This window comes from Triticum aestivum, chromosome 7D (assembly GCF_018294505.1).
Source record: "Triticum aestivum cultivar Chinese Spring chromosome 7D, IWGSC CS RefSeq v2.1, whole genome shotgun sequence".
NCBI classification, from domain to species: Eukaryota; Viridiplantae; Streptophyta; class Magnoliopsida; order Poales; family Poaceae; genus Triticum; species Triticum aestivum.
In genome coordinates, this window is record NC_057814.1 from 614,305,446 (window position 1) to 614,324,817 (window position 19,372).

Genomic DNA, 19,372 nt, shown 5'->3' on the forward strand with positions numbered 1-19,372 from the left:
GAGGGATGGAACACAACCATGATGCTGATTCTCAAAGTTGATACGCCGGAGAACGTCTCACAGTTTAAGCCAATAAGCCTCTGTAATGTTATTTACAAAGTACTAGCGAAGATGCTGGTAGCTAGGCTAAAGATTTTTCTTCCTGATATTATTAGTGAGACACAGAGCGCTTTTGTTCCAGCGCGTATCATTACTGATAATGTAATTGTGGCTTACAAGTGTTTACATACCATGAAGAAGAAGAAGAAAGGAAAACTTGGATCATGTGTTGTCAAGTTGGACATGCACAAGGCGTATGACCGCGTTGAGTGGGTCTTTCTGGAGGCGGTATTGCGAAAACTTGGTTTTGACATGCGGTGGGTTCAACTGATTATGGGATGTGTCAAATCCGCTCAATACAAGGTCATCCTCATGATCTGAGATGTATCCCACATACTGTGGCTTATGACGTTTAATAAAGCTCGGATTACCCCTAAAAAAAAATCTGTGATCCAATTACCAATGCCTGATATGAAGCTCTGATCATTAAAAAAGGCAAGATGTCAGGTATGGTATCATAAGAAATAGTACAAGTTAATTTTGTATATCATCAGCATCTTGCAGAGACCCGCAGCCCCCGCATCGTCCCCGCTAGGGTGACTCGGTCGGCGCCCTAAACCCAACCGCCGGGGGCGCACACTCCCTCCTCCCCTCCATCCGCCGCTGCCGGGGGACGCCGCCGGTCTAAGCCCGGGGGTCGATGGCGGTGGCGGAGGACATCGCCTCTCTCCCGCGCCTCTAGGGTTGTGTGGGGTTCCGAATCATGTGGAGGCGCGCCCGATCCGATCGGCACGACGACGATGGCTGTGGCGCAGCGGCGTCGGAGGCAGTGCGGGCTGCGGGCGCGGCGGCCAGCCCTGTTCCGGCGTTGGCGGCGTTACGGTCGACAGCGGCGGCGGCGCGCCATCTACCTTTGGATCGACGGTGGCGGCATGGAGGGCCTGGTGGTCACATCGGCGGAACCTCCGGTCAGATTTGTTCTGCCGGTGCAACCGGCACTGGTGGTCATCTCCTCCGTCAGAGGTGGTCGTCCTGCGGCTGGGTGGTCGGATCTCAAGATTCGTCATTTAGTCCCGGCTACGAGTCGGGGAGACATAGTTGCCGGTGAAAACCGAGCCGTTGGCGTGCAATGGCGGCGTTTTGCGCCGTTACCTTGATGAAGGCATCGTCGTGTAACTGTTGTCGACCCACTCGTGTTGCTTCAGGGGAAACCCTTGGATTTGGTCTTCCAGATCGGACGATGGCGGTACTACGGTGTCGTTTCTCTCTTGGGAGCATCGTTTGTGGAGCATCGCTGAAAGACAGAGGCGGGAGGTGGAGCGGCTTCATCTTGCACGGAGCTTCGGTGGAGCTGTCAAGTCGTGCCTGGCAGACAGGTGCTACACTGAGTCATGCCTGGTTGGCAGGTGCTCCGCACGACAGATCCTCCAGAGTCTTCGCGTCTGGATGGATGAGTGAAGGGCGGTGGCGCCAACGGATGTCCGGACTGGCAAGGATAATGCCGATCTCTCTCCTGAATATGGGCCAGTGGTCTGATGATGAGGCGGCTTCTAAAACGTGTGCATGTGGTGTGCGCTTTAGGTAGGCTGCACCGGTTGTTGGTCTTGATATGCTATGTGGATGGATCAGCGACGACACCGGTTTTAGATATGGGGAGTGAGAGCACTCCACATTATCGAGTTTGTAGGTGTGAGTGGTGGCTTCGGGTGGATTGATGTATGTTCTTGTCAGACCTTTGTGGAATAATTAATAAAGATAGCTGCATGCATCGATTGATGCAGAGGCTGGGGGTCTAACCTCCTTTTCAATAAATAAAAATTGTATATCATTGAAAAATACTGTTGTAGAATGTAGAGGCAAGAACTGCAATCGATTAGATGGCGATCACCTGATCAAGCAAAAGAGCTTTTATTCCAATCTTCTTCTTGGTCAGTGAGTACAAAAAAGTGTCCAACAGACATCGGCTCAGAGAGGGCATCCGGACCTAGCTCAGAAATTGGAGGTACAGTTTCAGGCTGCCAACAACAATTGAGTAAGGGAACTTGTACAAAATTTAAAGGACAAGTATCTCTAGATAATTTACAAAAAAACTTGCATGTACATCATCAAATAACCAAACTCTTTCAAAGCGCCTCTTATCAGTGAAGGAAAACTCCAAGCAATCATCAAGCTGTAAAATACGTAAGTTTTAAAAGGTTAGACACATCAAAGTTCAAAACCAACTTCAGACGAGCCTTGGCTCCCTGTGTTAACAGGTTAGAGACATCAAGGATAACTCCAAGCTGTGGAGCTGTGGAGCTCCTTCCTAGCCATCTTCAGGAGGGACTAACTAGTGGGAAATTCCAGACTTGGCCAACGATTGATGAGATACTGTTTTATTACAACGGAGTTGGCTGTTATCCGTTGATATAATAGACCTTTTTTGTACCTGCAACTCCATGAAGCCCTCAGGAGCTAACTCTAGTCCTGGCCAGTAAGCCATGGCTTTAAATCTAATTAGCTTAGACACATCAACAATAAATCCCAAGGCATAGAGCCACATTGAGGACAGACTAACCAGGAGGAAAATTCTAGGCCTAGCTACCTATCGATGAGATACTTTGTTCTATTACTAGTAAACTTACACATGCAACACACGTTTTGATTGCCATCAAATAATTTTCAGAACAATTGTCTAACATTTACATATGCTTTCATCTACACATACTTTATTACCAATCATATTGCTCAGGTGAAAGAAAACTATATCAATGGATAAATGAAAAGGACGCAAAATAAAATAATTAAGATCAATGAATGCATATACCCTAGTCAACAAGCCATGCATCTACTTAAATAATAAGATAGTTATGACATTAATTGATCGTATAAATATATAAGAATACTGAATCATATGAAATATTTATGATTATAGATATGATATATTACTACTCAAACTTGACATATGTACCATTATCTTTGTAAGGAAGAATGTAAACAAATATTTTCTATACTCAAGAATTTCAATGTTTTCTGGGAAAAAAACGGTTGGAGTATTTGAAAGATGAGTGAGTGCTTTCCATTTCGATGGAGCGAGGAAGTGCCACAACCCCAATGAAATCCCGAAAAGATTATAATAACTAAAATATTTAGAAATCACTACCATAAATTCATATCTGAAGTTTCCTCACAATCCAGATGAACAAAGTATTTATATAGCTCTTGGGTTTAATTCGGGAATTCACTCAAGTGTATCTAACAAATGAGAACTTCACTCTAGAAACTGAACATAAGGGATGATGTGTTGATTATAATACAATCAAATTTTGTATAACAGTACAACAAGCGGCAATGACAATGCAGACATCTTGTCACATCACATTGCAAAGAAAATCCACATTGGTTACCATAATATATCCACAGCAGTAGCACTGTTACATACATGAAGTCCATCTCATTGATCCTCTTAGATATGCTGGACAAAGATTTTTTTTTATTAAGAGGCCATGTTTAGCTTCAGCAGTTTTGGAGAGCAGCAATGATCAACGAACAAATTTATAACTGGTGTTTCTTCCCAATTCTCTCAACAATGGATATGGCAGCAAGTCTCTTATTTCTGAAACTGCTTGTATATATCTCGCAGAAAACTGCATCAAGTAAACACACACAATGGACAACCTCTTTTAGGTATATATGCGGCGTGTAAAGACCAGCTGTCCTTGACTAGCTTCCAGAAGAGATATCCTTTAATTTCCATGAGCTTCATAGGTTTTTTATACTCACCAACTTTCCCTGGAAGTACAACTCATTAGGATAGACTATTGAAGTATATAGTGCAGTCCTGCCTTATAGGTAAAATGGTGCTCGTTTGGATGGACATATATGCATGGTCACTATAACACCATACTATCCACCTAAAATGCGTAAAACGACACCTGGCATTTTTCAAGAAAAAAACGACATACATGTAACAAATCCTCATCAAGTCCGACATACTACTTTGTCCAAAAGTTTTCAGGCATATTAGGCAACACTGCGCAGGATCAAGTAGAAAGTATTTTCTAACTAAACTTCTGGATGCCTGAGATGATCTCTGTTGCCATGAATTTCAGCGAATGCATACTTAACACCTAAGCCATTGCTTCAATTTCTGAAAGAATAGAAAATAACTGTATAAAAGCATAACCTATCTGGGGCATTCTAATGTGGAGGGATCTTTGTGCGGATCGAACTTAATAGTGAAACGTGCATAATACCAATGTTCAAAATAGTACATTTTATGCCCGTCATTTTTCTATCTCTAGTGCCACACAACATACAAGCATCCATGAGCTCACAAGGAAATAGATAAGCGCAGAAAAGTACTCCCTCCGTAAACTAATATAAGAGCGTTTAGAATACTAAAGTAGTGATCTAAACGCTCTTATATTAGTTTACAGAGGGAGTAGAAAACATTGTTTAAAGTAATTTTCCTCCACATTCTCACTTGAGATTGTTTGTTTTTATTAGTAAGAGTACCTGTTTGCGTAACATTGTTTCCTTCCCTCCCTCTTCAACTCCTGTTCAACCTACAAAAACAATAGCAGTCTTGTAGAATATTAAAAAATATATACTCACGGGCATCCGGACGGTCATGCGTGACCAGAGATGTAGCTATGGTTCATATTTAAAACTAATAATATGCACACACATATAATTTCTGACTTAGGTGTTGTGTCGGTAATATATTAGAGACTGATTGCTCGTCACAGCCTCGAGGGTATGGTTGACATAATCAGATAGTAAGATGAAGTCTATAGATAGTCACTACGTTTTAACAAATAAGACTAAAGCAAAACCAAGTTGGATGTAGATACACTATTCCCATTTTCCAAAAGGGGAGGAAGCTACCAGTCATTCAAGACAATTACCATGCTCTCAATATGATCATGACAGTGCAAAGGCCGGAAGCAATAAAATCTTACTTTCAAAAAAATATTTCATGAAAACAATACCATCTGAGACAGAGGGGCACTACTCTGGGAAGAAGCCGTGGCGTTCACCTCTCCCTGTCCTAAGGAACACAGAGAAGTACTATAGGGATCCATCGCAATATTCAAGTTTGGTGCAGTACTGGGGAGTGCCGCCGTCCCATGTGCCGAAACTGAAAGCTTTGACGCGGGCCTCTACTTGTCCACAAATGGTGGATCTATTACAACATTATGTATCGTGGCAGCCTCTGATGGCTGACCTGAAAAGTGCCAAGAACTATGATTTATGACAACCCGCCTTCTGTATTTGCAGCGACAGACTTTCTCCTCTTTGCAGATGATGATCCCTGGATAGGTTACATAAGCACATGTGAAACTAGGAATCAACCAAAACAATCATAGACTGCTAGAAATGCAGGATTCAGTCGATGCCAAGCCAAGCTCATTTTTAGTGACGCCGGCATCTACCATCTCCGATGACCCCTGGCTCTCGGCATCGCCACTGTGCAAGGCTCAATCTTCTGATGAAGTGCATTGTGGCTGTTCGAGTCTTGGCATATGGGTGTTCGGCCGATGCAATTGATGACTATGTCCACATTGGTGAAGATACAATCTTGGAGGCTGTTTGAAGGTTCACTAAAGTAGTGGTCCCTATCTTTGGCCCAGAGTACTTGAGAGCACCAACTGAGGAAGACACCCAGAGGCTGATGATAGAGAATGAAGCAACGAGATGGCCAAGGATACTTGGATCACTTGACTGTATGCACCGGACATGGAAGAATTGTCCTGCAGGATGGAAGGGTCAGTACAAAGGCCACTGCAACGATTCAACGATCATTCTTCAGGCAGTTTCAACGAAGGATCTTTGGATATGTCATTCATTCTTTGGTTTTCCTGGCTCTCACAATGACATGAATGTGCTGTCGAGATCACCACTATTTTCTAGGCTTACTACAGGAGATGCTCCTTCTTGCAACTACTCGGTCAACGGAAACAACTACTCGATGGGTTACTACCTAGCGGATGGCATCTATCTAACATGGGCCACCTTGGTCAAAACAATTCCCCGTCCAAAAGGTAACAAAAACATTCACTTTGCCAAATGTGAAGAAGCTGCTAGGAAAGATGTGGAGAGAGCCTTTGGTGTGCCTCAGAACCGCTTTGCAATTATTCGTGGCCCTGCCGAGTACTGGACCTCAGATTATGACTTGTTGCATCATATTGCATAACATGATCATTGAAGACGAGAGGGATATGCCTGGGAACTTTCGGTACATCACCAACTGGACTCCGATTGAGCCAGAGTATGATACGAACAGGATCCTGGCATTCCTTGAGGAGCATCGCAAGGTCGAGAACCGAAAAGTTCATGCTCAACTCCAACAAGATCTTATTGAGCATCACTCGCAATGTCTTAGCGAGTCCTAGTTGACCTATCACATGTTATTTAGTACATTTGGACCATTCGGCGTGTTTAAATTTGAATAATTTGGATTGTAAACTTTGAATTCAGTTTATAAACTATATTCGTGATTTGCTTGAACATTCAAATTTATGTTTAGTTTCTATATGTGTGCTAATATGTAGTTGCAATGTATACTAGAATTGCAAAGTTCAGAAAAAAAAAATACTCCGTTATATATAGCGGATCAGCTAGGTTCGGCCAAAACTTAGTGAAGTAAATATACTCCAGTACGGGTTTACTCGGCCGGATCCTCCACTATTTATTGGGGATCGGTTAGAAATGCCCTAAGCTAATCTAGCCAGGACCGTGAATTACCATGTGCGGAGAGGCATCACTACTGCTGTTTTATTTCTCAGAATAACATTAGAGCTTCATTGCCTAATGATGCTCATAGGGATACAGAGGCTGGGTGTTACTCATAATGTTTTGTATCCCCTTGATGCTAGAGATAATAAAATCGCCCTTTATCGAAAAAGGGATACACAAAGGATCTGAATAATCCGAAAGCCATGCATGTCTCCCTTCACAAAGAAAGGCACAACCAGACTGCCCACAGCGTTACAACCGCTTTGACGAACTCATCTTGCCGTAGTTCCTCACTCAAGCCGAATATCCACGGCCATACATGTCTCCCTTCAGAAAAGAGAGCTACAAAATTTTGCACGGCCTGATGGAGGAATCTGGGTCCTCGCCTTCCTGTCAACTTAAGCATGGGCCAACAGCATAGATTGAAATTCAGCTTCATGAATCGGTCGACGCCGAGTATGCCAGACTGCTGGCAATGGTGTTACAACCGCTTTGACGAACTCATCATGCTGCAGTTCCTCACTCAAGCCGAACAGCCAAGCCTTTGCCACCGGCGTTGTTTCAGCAATCAGAGTTTCTCACCATAGATTGCAATCAAGCAGGAGTGTAGCCAGGAATCAACTAGCACCCTGCATATCTCACACTAGCTCAGCCGTCGCCGCAATGCTCCTGTTGCATCTACACAAGATGATACAGATTCTGCTAAACCAGAAGTGACACAAAGATGCATCTTCGATCCATCATATAGGGTGCAGTAGTTAGAAAAGAGAGGAAACAGTGGTTTAATTCACAGAGCCGCTTCGTTCATCTAACCATAGCTATAAGCACAAAGAGCTGCAAGGTGATAATTGTACTCCCGCTGAAAACATGCAATGTCGTCGTCACAATGTAACAATGCAAAATAGGAACTGAAACCATCGGCTTAACATGATAGTCAGCTTCGAGTAATTGACTCACGACATAGGTAGAGTGCATTAATTCAATAGTCAAACGTCATAGAAACCACACAACATATAACTGTGCTCCTTGTATATAGCTAGTACAGTACATTGGCGAAAGAACACGCCAGATGATCAGTTGAACCAACCAAGCAAAGTCCCGAGACCCTGTCAATGCGCAGCGCACCATGAATCCACAGACCCAAAGGATGATCTTGCCAATGTGCACCACGGATCGAGAGACCTAAGGATGAGAATCATGTCGACGGGAAATTTTGTCTGCGGTACATTAACCCTGCAGACGAGACAAATTGAAACAAGCTCCAGTCAGTATCACAACAAGAAAATGTGGAGTAATATGTGTAGGATTGTTGTCAAGTAAAACACAATATGCTGAGAACAGGAAGAAACCCGAAGGCCAATGAAAATTTTAAATGAGACAACAAACTTTAGGTTATCTGGACACCGTCTTTCTGCTATTGAATACAGATGCAAAACCGCAAATAAACATAATACACGCTGACAGCAGAAAGAAACAGCAAAGTAATTGTTGCATAAAGTTTAACTTGAACAAAAATTTGCACCAAACCCCAAGGCCGATGAATTCAGATGGGATAACCTCAGCTAACCAAGAAACTCGTATACAGATGCAAAACAAAATGGCAAGATCAGTGAAGAAGATTGTGAAATGCAAAAGAGCAATTTAGGTAAGGAAGCCTGAGTAAAAATACTGATTTTTTCTTACCATCCAATCCCCCATTCAGTTTCAGTTTCTATAAAAAAATATGAGGGTCTGAGCACACAAATTCGGCAGAAATATAACATGTTTAATTAGCTAATAAATCGGAGATGCACGACCAAACTATATAATTGGCATGTCAATGCCACATATTCGACAAATCAGTCAAATCTTACACAACGATTAACAGTTACTTCCTCCTTCTCCTAAAAGGACTATAATTTTGTCTCATTTCAAATGGTGCAAAATTTGAACAAGCTTATATAGGAAAAATTATCAACAACTATACAATACAAAATTAGTATCACTATGGCCTTTTTACAAACTTGGTCAAACTTTGCAGCGTTTGACTTGGGAGAAAATTTATAAGCCTTCATTTCGGAAATGGAGGGAGTATGTATGTGTTTCATTAGGAAGATACTAATAATGCATGCCAAATATGTACTCACCCGAGCTGTGATAAACATCACATTCCACAGAAGAACATGCCTTGAAGATGTTGACTATCTTTGCGCATCCATCATTACTTGCCGAGGTCTCCTCGGACAGCTTGACAATCATTCTTTTTAGTGTCGGTGCACATCCAAGTATCAATTCCAATAAATCAAACTCATGATCTGCTCCGTCGAATTCATTGAACTCCACTTCTTCGAGAGCATCCAAGGATATAGTCTGGGACCTCCAGTTTGACTCACAAGGACAGTATGGCGGGCATACTTCTTTGAACTAAAACAAAAAATGTACATATATGAATAACCACACAAATACACAATGTACTATTGGGTATATAATCAGACCTGAGAATTACCGTTGATCTCTCTAGGACGACCTTAAGCCTCCGTGTAGCAGTACGAATTCGATTCATTCTAAGAAGATGAAACACTAACGCTCCAAAAGCATGCCCCCTCGCTGTGAGATGAAGCTCTAAACCAGAGAAAGCAGCAACCATATGTTTCTCGATCTCCTGCTTAAAGTGGCCTGCCTGAGCGCGAAAAAAGCCAGAGAACTGAAAAAACAATTTGCCACGATAGATAGATATCATTCACAAAATTAGTTTAGTCAGAGCTTGGAGCAGATTGAACAGTAAAAGGGACGCACCGCACAAGCATAAATGCACAGCGACGATGGCTCTCCTTGTCTTTCTGCCGATTGTAGCTGCACCTTGTTGAGGCCCCAAAGACCAAACACAATACGCGGTCCAAAGTATAGGCAGTGCCACGAGACCTTCTCCACCATTGGTGCCAAGACGGAGATGCTGAGGTCCACCGCCGTCAATGAGATGGCCAACTGCTTAAGCGCGGGAGCAACGATGTCGACATGTCGTGTCACACTGGTCTCACAGCAGACGACAAGCTCCTGGAGCGACGGCGAGTTGACCCTAATGTCGCTGGCCGTGCTGAGGCGGAGCGTGCGCAAGCGCGGGCACCAGGAGAGCAAGGCGTCGAGGTCGGTACTGCAACGCGCCAGGGACAGCGTCTCGACTCTCGAGTGCGGGGAAATCGGCACCGGCCGGCACGGCCAGGGTGATGGGGGAAAGGTCCAGCGCGATGGAGGTGGTGCGGTGGAATCGAGGCAGATCGACAGCGAGGGAACGGTCGATTAAGCCGGAGGCGAGGCGGAAGTCGAGCTTCTCCGGCTCAAGCCGCGCGGCGGCACGGAGCAGCGAGTTGATGGGGACGCCAGCGCTGTCTGTCACTGAGGGGCAACTGTGTGCTCACAATGGTGAATGAACTCATAAACCCAGTCACTGGGGACCGGGACGAGGAGCTGATACGAGACAATTTTTGGAGTATAGACGCAGATAGGATTCTGTGAATCCCGATCTTCCAGCATGAAAAGGAGGACTTCGTTGCTTGGCATCTTACCAAGTCGGGTATTTTTTCAGTACGCTCAACTTATTATAAGCAATGGGAGGAATATTATGAATCAAGTAATATAAATCATCGCGGCATAAGTGGCTCCTTGGCACATCCAATTTGGAGGAAACTTTGGAGTTTGAAGGTACCCAGCAAAATTAAAAAAAATTCTTTGGAGATGTCTTCATGATGCACTCCCTTGCTGTTGTCTTTTAGCAAATAGGCACATATCTCGCTCAGCTCAATGTCCGATTTGCTCCACGCATGTTGAGGATATAGCTCATATGGCATTCAAATGCAACCAGTGGCGAAGCCACGTTATGCCTGTGCTGTCGGTTGACAACACAGGATTTTCGTAGGTCGTTGAATCCCATGTACGCATACCACGCTGGTGAACGAACAAAAAATGGAATTTGACTGCACGTCTACACTGACCCATCTATCATCCTTTTTTCTTTCCTTGTGAAATAGACCCATCTATCATCTACTATCTGTTTGGGTAACAAGTGGTTGGGCCATATAGAAGTCCAAAATCACTTACCTGAACGAACCGGATCGGTTGATCCCGAAATCACGCGATCTCCTTCAACTTCTCCAACTACTGCATTCTCTTGAATGGCCGTGGACAACCGCCGCACTGCAATGTCTTCCCGTCCGTCGCCTCGCCCGGAGCTGGCGATCTCTGATCTGGCCGTGAGACGTGAGGAACCGCGACCTCTGGCCGTCCGGCGAGCCGCGAGCAACCCACCCACAACCGCACATGTATTATCTATCGTGTTGATCAATACTCCTATACTAGTCGGCACTCTGTATCCGATCCAACACCAGGGCAAGGCCTCCACTTTTCCATTTTTATTTGTAAGTTTTGTCTGCCAACACTGTGATATTCTTCCTTATGTATCACTTTTTTTCTGTAGCAATATTAGGGAGTAAGCTATTGTTTTTATTTATAAATAAGAATTGCATTCTTCATAATAAAATATATCAAGTCTGATCTGCAGAACTGAATAGGCGACAAATTTTTCTATCATTGTCTCAATAGTAACTTATGTTGAAACCGGTGTATTCCACTCTAGTACCATGCCATCATGTGTACAGATCAAAATATGCATGATCACAAAGGACTGCTACCATAAATATGTCCGCAATAAAGTATGGCGTTTTCTGTTCTTGTTTCATTTTCTACAAAAAAAAATGATTGGAAAAGCTTGACATCACAAGGTTTTCATCCTGGCACCGCCACTGAATGTAACCGAGCACAGGGCGTATGGAGGTGCCTTGGCGTACATGAAATAATGGCTACAGTAGCTGCACCTGGACGTACAGGAGTAGAAATCATGGGAATCTTTCTCTGTGACCTAGAACATAAGAAGCAATATGAGCATTGTTGAACTACCAGAGCTGGTGGCGGTGACGAGCTGGTATCTATGGTGGCAGCGAAGACAAATTGTTAAGCAAGAAGAGGTCCAAACATGCCAATCCATCAGGGCACTCTGTCTGAATTTTTCGTGTGCGGCCAATAAACCTACAGCGACACCAAGACTGAATCATTGGGGGAGGCCCCTGGTAGGTCAGTTGGCGCTTAATGTCGATGCTGCTTTCTCGGATGAGGACAACACCGGTGCAGGTGGAGCAATTATTCGTGACAGTGACGTCCTTTTTGTAGCAGCTGCCATGGCGAAATTTGAACACGTCGTCGAAATGGAGTCGGCTGAAGCGGCTGCTCTTGTTGAGGGATTAAAACTTGCCAGCACTGTGGGATGCAATTCTATACTGGTTCAGATGGACAATTAAATTGTGGCGGAAGCACTCCAGCAGAATTCTGTGCACTTGATGGTAGTAGCTCCGATACTAGATGAATGCAGATCATTGTTACATGATTCCGGGAAGGTCTTGATAGAGCATTATAATCGTGAATCAAATATGGTAGCTCATGCGCTAACTCAGTTTGGACGTGATGATCCACCAAATTTGTGGTTGGACTCACCTCTGGTTTTTATTTCGGAACTATTAGCGGACGATGTAAGCATTGTTTAATTTTAATAAAGCAAGCCATGAAGGCCTTTCCCTCAAAAAAGAAGAGCGGCACAGAGTCGCTGGCGACCAAAGAGTGCATTAAGGGACATCTCCAGGTGATACAACTTGGGGTTCGATCAGATTTTCATATTAACTTTGGTTAAACATTTGTAGGATGACTCTTAGCATTGTATTGCGAGACCATGAACCCCAGCTGCCGTCATAGGTCACCTTCACGACGCCCCCTTGGTCCCCCTCATCTCCCCTGTCTAGTGGTCTCATCGGCGGCAAGAAGAGTGGGGACCCTGCATGTTTCATTTTTCTTTTCTTTAGGTTTTGTTTCCTAGACGTCATTGGCAAGGTGGTGGCGGCGTTGGCATGTGGAATAAGGTCTCTCTGTCCTCTCCCTACATGATGACGTTTGATCCAGCACCGGCGAAGGGTATGTGAGAGTTTGTGTCATTAGATTTGTTGGTTGTCTTCGAATCTTGACAGTTGGTGTGTCCATCAAGGAGTGCAGTTGGCTGGCTATTGGTGCAACAACTTCGACCTCTTCTTCCATATTGTTCTGCGAGATGGTTCGGTTTCTCCCACTCTCTGGTCCGGTGGTGATGGATTGCAAGATTGTACTGCATGAGGTGATGCTCCAAACCAATGTTTCTTCAACGAGTTCTAGATCTCGTCTCGAATGAGGAGTGGCTATTGTGGTTTTTAAAACCTGGTATGGCGAGAGCATTTGCATGTGCCCCTTTCATTTACCGTTGGTTTAGTGCAATTTTTAATCTCTGGCGGGTGGCGTACAGTTGGAGGAAGAAGGGTAGTATGATTTTAAATGTATTTTTTATGGTTGTGAAGCATCCAATTGACTTTCCATTGTACTCGTTATTGTTTTCCTCGATAATTATCAGATTTAAGATGCCCTTGGGTGTCGTTCTTCTTAAAAAAAAAAAGAGCATTGGTATTGATGGTGATTTTGTGGAGAAGGAAGGGTAACCATATTCTCTAGATAGGACCAGTTTTAGTGTATTTTCTTTGGAACATTTTCATATTTGATACAACATCATATATCAAATATCACAAAATACTATAATGAAGGCTGTCCAATTTTTTCAAGACATTTATGGCCTAACTCGAGAGGAGAATCTGACCATTTGGATTTCATAGTGAACACAGATGGAAAGTTCAGACAGATGCATTTTCTGTTCATACGGTAATATGATATTGCTGCAGTTCAGGAAACAGACACAAAGTTATGAAATTCTGAAGATTTCAAATGGTTTCATTCCCACTGGAATGTAATATACTGTAAAACACATAACCAACATACTATACACTAAATTGACGTTTGACAACGTGGAACCAACATACACTGAATTTCTTTCATCCTCTTCGACATGAATCATTTGGTAGTTTTCAATTTATTCTTGGACAAATTTCCTGTACCTCAGCATGATACCGTGTGCATCTTAGCAGTTGGTCTATCCAAATCATGCTCATCATTGCTATCGGCAACAACTTTGTTTGGTTCCGTAGTCTCGACATCATCTTTGCCGCCATGTTTAATGCTTGGTTTCTTCTAGCCACTAGATTTTCCTTGTTTTTTTTTTTGGAGAGGGCACTTATGGCATCCTTGTTTTGCTGTCCCCTGGCAGCCCGGAATGTTGCCACCCTCTTTCTTGGCTTCAAATTGGCATCATCTTCTCCTTCTACCCTTTCTTCCTTGGCATCACCATCCCCGCTCACTTACCCTGGGCTAGCCACTACCTTTTTGTTAGATTGGGTCCCAGTCAGCTTCTGCAGTTGTGGCACATAGGCTCTAGTCTAATAGAGAGAGAACAAATCAGAGGTTTAGATAGAATTAGGATGGTAGAAGGTGTGGCAGTGAAGTAATGTTGCTCAACCTACCACCAGCTGTTATGAATTCAATGTTCTTTCCTGCAATAACCAGAAATTGGATAAATCTAATGAGGACCAAAAGACAACAAACTGTACCAAATAATTACCGAGATTCCGATAAATCCAACATAATTGTCACAGTTGATCTTACGAAATGCAAAACTACGATGAACAATTATAGAGTTAGAGTAACCTCTTGGATGCTTTGGTGTATTGCTTCACAACTCTCCCTTGTTAGGCTTGAAGCAATCTGCAATGGATGGGTTTTCGATTACAAAGAATAACATGAACTCTGTTACGACCAAGCAGCACTGAAACACAACAAGTGCAGAAGATGCAGCAGTTCTATCTATTGAACAGTAGCAGCTTTATCTACTAGGTGTGTTAAGCAAAATTGTTAGGGATAAGATCAGATTGCTACAGGTCCATGGCATGGCTATTAATATCTTTTGAATATTAGTTGGAGATAAGCGAAGAATAACAAAATAAAATCCTAGTCCTTTCCCATCTTGTACAATCAGGCCTCAACAATCATGTGCGATTGTCCAACCATTGGTCCTAGGACCCGTACATTTTTTAGAGAAAAGATGCCGGCTAGGCCCGAGGAGAGCTCGAACCTAGCCTGACTTTGAATTAACAAAGCCATCAACCGCCCTGGATTACAAGGGCACCACATTACAAAGGGGATGAATGCAAAGCAAAGCGGAAAGAAGATCCAAGGTGCTAGGCAAAACAGCACAATGGCAACAGCAGAGCACCGTTGCCGACGACCAGCACTACACCTACACCAACTAGCCAACTGAGTGCTCGGGAGGAGGGACACGCCATGCAAGCATTGAGCGTTGGCTACATCCACGACCATACTTGGGCAACACTTGAGTTGTCTCCACCATCACAAAGGGCCACTACCCTTTCACCCAAGCTCGATGGGTGCCGCACTGGCGCCTAGCAGAGTGGCTACCACATAGCCCAGCTCAAGGTGACCGAGCTACCATAGGAGAAGCAGACAGCGCTGACCCACGAGCAACGGAAGACCAACCAGACGAGAACCAAAGCCGGCAGAGGCAGCACGGAGCACGGGACGCGAGCTGTCGGACGAAGGCGCGCAGCCATGAAGAAGATCGAAGAAGCATCACAATGCATGGGCGAGGCCGGGGAGGATGTAGCAGGAAAACCAGGCCGTCATGCTTTGGAACAGAGACGCCGACCGCTCCACCACCAATAGCAAATCCCGACCGCCGCCTTCAAGAAGGAGCACGCCACCGAGGTGCCGTCAACGCCCAGACCAGGGGAGAACCGGCTTTCGCCAGAGCTCAGTGAGGAGGCGAGAGGGGGGCCCCCTCGGTGAGGAGGCGAGAAGGGGAGGGTCCACCCCCAAAGCCTCCAAGGAGGGGATTGGCGCCAAAGACGTCGACTTTGGGGGGCCGCCGCGCCGGCCAGGGGTTTCGCCCGGAACCACACCCAAACACCAGATCCGGCCATCTGGCACCATGGGATGATGGACGCTGCCGCCAGGGACAAACGCCGGCAAGGATCAAAGCAGATCGGGACGGCACCAAAGCTCCACCATGGTGCCCGGCGAACTGCGAGGAGCCGCCGCTGCACCGTCGACCGTGACTTCCAGACTGCCCGCAGAGCCGTGGGAGGCCGCCCGCCGCCAGGCCGAGCCGCGCGCCACCGACTGGGGCCGCAGCCCTCCATCCGAGGAGGAGGCATCAGATCCCCACCACCACCTCCATCGGGGCCGCGCGCCAAGCGCCCAATAGCACAAACCTTCCAACATGACGAGCTTAATGAACACACTGTCAGCTGCACAAATAAACTACTCACTTAATAAAATCCATGGACAGAGGTTTGAGTCTTGCTATGCACACAACGAAGTCGGACGATGCACACACGATGGATTAAATCTGGCCGAACATTCGTTGATTGTAAAGGGCGCCGGCCGCTGGATGTATGTGTCGTGCATAGATCGGGCATTTGTGTCGTGCATGGAGCACTTTCGCAGAGGTTTTGAAGTTAATCACTTGCTCGTCAGGAGTAGCCGAGTAGGCATGTTCCGGGGAATGGCAGCAAATAGGATATGGAGGTCCTGGCTCACTCGCCAGGAGTAGCCGAGTAGGCATGTTCCGGGGAATGGCAGCAAATAGGATATGGAGGTCCTGCTTATCACATTCACAACAATCCTACAATTCACCAAGAAAGATATGACAAGAGCAGGGATCCTATGTAGCTTTTAACTTAGGAACTACTAATATCATAAATTCAGCAGTTTCTACAAGCACGGCCACAAAAGCAACAGATAACCACCGATAATTCCGCGTTGAAACAAAACCTAAAAGAATTTGCACATTGTGCTTGGGCTCCTGACCTCGACGAAAAACTTGGAGTACTTGGACGGCCACTCGTCCTCGGAGTTGACAGCTGATCTGCAACCATCCATACCATTCATTACATGCTGCAAGTTTACTAGGACTATCCTAGTGAAACAATATGTTCGCAACTCGGAAGGAGAGATACGAAACGGAAAAGAGCACTTGCCTCTTGTACTTGTTTGCTTTGAGGCAGTGCTAATTGCTAATGTCTGAACTATCACTATAGAAAAATAGATTGGAATCACTTCTAACATTAAAGATAGGAAAATCTGGTCTATTGGGTGCCGATCCACTCGATCCTATGCTATTGGGTGCCTGATACAAGATGGCGATGTGACGGCAACGCCCTTTATGTAGATCATACCTGCCATCCCTGCAAACCCAGAGCATGCTCTTGTCAGTCTTCAGTGTTTGGCCAAGCCCGAAAAATTGTCCCCATTCCAAACTCTCCATCACTTGGAAGATATTAATCGGCAATAATTACCATTGGGATATCATCAAGGAGCAATTAAGCGAATTCTCCGCGTCCTGATATGGAATCGAGCATAAATCATCGCCAACCAAGGAATTTGCTGCAGCACAAGCAATTAGCAAAGGAGGAAGGATGGCAGTGGGTACTACTGACCGAACTGGAAGGAGGGGAAGGGCGGGGCGTCGAGGCGGAGCCAGAGGTTCTTGCCCCTCCGGCGCTCGGCCACACGATGGTCCTGCCCACCATGGCGCGCTCGAAGGCCGCGCGCCCGGCGGCGACGACGACGACCTTGGACTTGGAGTCGTCCGCGACGGCGCAGCGCGTGATGCGGTGGCCCACGCAGTGCGCCTCCAGCGCCAGCCGCGCTGCTTCCACCTCCGGCAGTTCTGGCCTCTCCGCTCTCCCCCTCTCCACTGAGTCCTCAGGCAGGCCGCGAGCGAGTCCGTCCCAACCGGGCCCAAGCGCGAATGGGTTAAGTTTGGGCGTCTCCTCAGGGCGCCTCGCATTAAGCGAAACGTATGGAACCTTGCCCAATGGGGAGAGAGAAGGCCCGGCCCAGACCCGCGGGATGCCACAGCCTCGTTTTTTTCTTTTATTTTTTATGTTTCCTCTTTCCTTTTTTGCATTATTTTTTTTCAAAAAAGTATCTTTTAATATATTCTAGATATATTTTACAAAAAACACACAGCAAAACGATATTTGAAAAATGCTGACCAACAATTTTAGAAATGTTAAATATGTATAGAGAAAATGTTTACGACGTATGTAAAAAAGGTATAAAAAATAATGTTTGTGAAAAAAAATTGATCATGTACATAAAACATTTTAATCAAGCATTGCAAAAAAAATCTTGAACAACTATTTGAAATTTCTTAATCAAGCATTTGAAAAATCTAAAACATGTATAGAAGAACTGTTGACCATGTATTAAAAAATGATGCAGTTATTTGATCATGTATATAAAAATGTTAATCAAGCATTTGAAAAAGTGTTGAGCAAGAATTAAAAAAAAATGTAAATCAAGCATTTGAAAAACATTAAATGTGTATAGAAAAAATGTTGTCCATGTATTAAAAAATGATGAACTTTTTTGATCATGTAAATAAATAAGTTAATCAAGCATTTGAGAAAATGTAGAACAATTATTAAAAAATGTTAACCAAGCATATGGAAAATCTTAAGTGTGTATAAAAAATGTTCACCATGTATTAAAAATATTAATCTTTTATTTGAAAGAATGTAATCAAGAATTTTTTTAAATGTTACAACAAAGTTGAATATGTATTAAAAATGTTAATCTTTGTATTAAAAATTGTGTACAAAAAGATGTTGACTAAGTATTAAACAAATGTTAAATTTGTATTGTAAAAATGGTAAACATGAAATAGAGAAATGTTTTTGACATATACGAAAAATGTAGAATGAAACCAAAAGAAACAAAGAAAAACCTAAAACAGAAGGACACCCAACAAAAACAATGAAAGACGCAAAGAAAAACCAAAAGAAAAAATATAGAAGAAAACAAAAAAAGCAAATAAAACAGAAGAAAATGAAAGAAAAGACAAAAGAAAGAAAACAAAGAAAGAAAAAAAAGAAACAAGTGAAAAAAGAACGAAAAATAAGTACAAAAATCTGAGAAAACAAATGCAAAACCGGCTCTCTTAACCTCAACTACTTCACGCCCTAGTAATTTACACGAATCTGAAGCTAACTTAGTGGGACTTCTCTCTTTCTTTTAAACTTGTGATAACAGGCTGACACAGTAGCTACACGGAGGGGCATTCGCTTCAGCGAGACGGATGTAGCACTCGTGTAAGGCAAGATATAGTTGTCGTGGTCTCCTCACGCGTGCGTGCAAACCTGCCATATGGCTTCGACACGCCATGAAACAAGGCTGGTCCAAGTACTCAAGTATCCGCAATGCCAGGGGAACAACCATCAAACATGTAACCAAGTACCTCCTCGCGGGCTCCCCGCATAGATCCTTTTTAGGGCCCTGGAAGCCTGCCAAGTGCTGCGTCCTGCTGTCACCACTTCTTGAGCGTTGGCGCACCCTCATGATTCAGTTTTATCATTTCATGTGTTTTTTGTTTCTTAGTTTTTGGGCTTTTCAGTTTTTTCTTGGTTTTCTTCAGATCTTGACCAAAATTTTAAAAAATCGGGTTCATTTTCGGGAAGCCATGCTTTTTGGTGAGAAGCAGAACATCACAATTGTGCTTCTTGGAAAAAAAACATAGTATGGGCTTATCTAAGAAGGGGAAATTACAATTGTGCTTCCCACAAAAAAAACACAAAATGCACAGGTGTGCTTCCCTTTTCAA

At 44.2% G+C, this 19,372-nt stretch overlaps 1 pseudogene; it reads right to left on the bottom strand.

Moving 5' to 3' along the window:
* Positions 1-392: 392 nt before the first annotated feature.
* LOC123171425 (formamidopyrimidine-DNA glycosylase-like) lies at positions 393-19,110 on the bottom strand (annotated as a pseudogene).
* Positions 19,111-19,372: the final 262 nt, after the last annotated feature.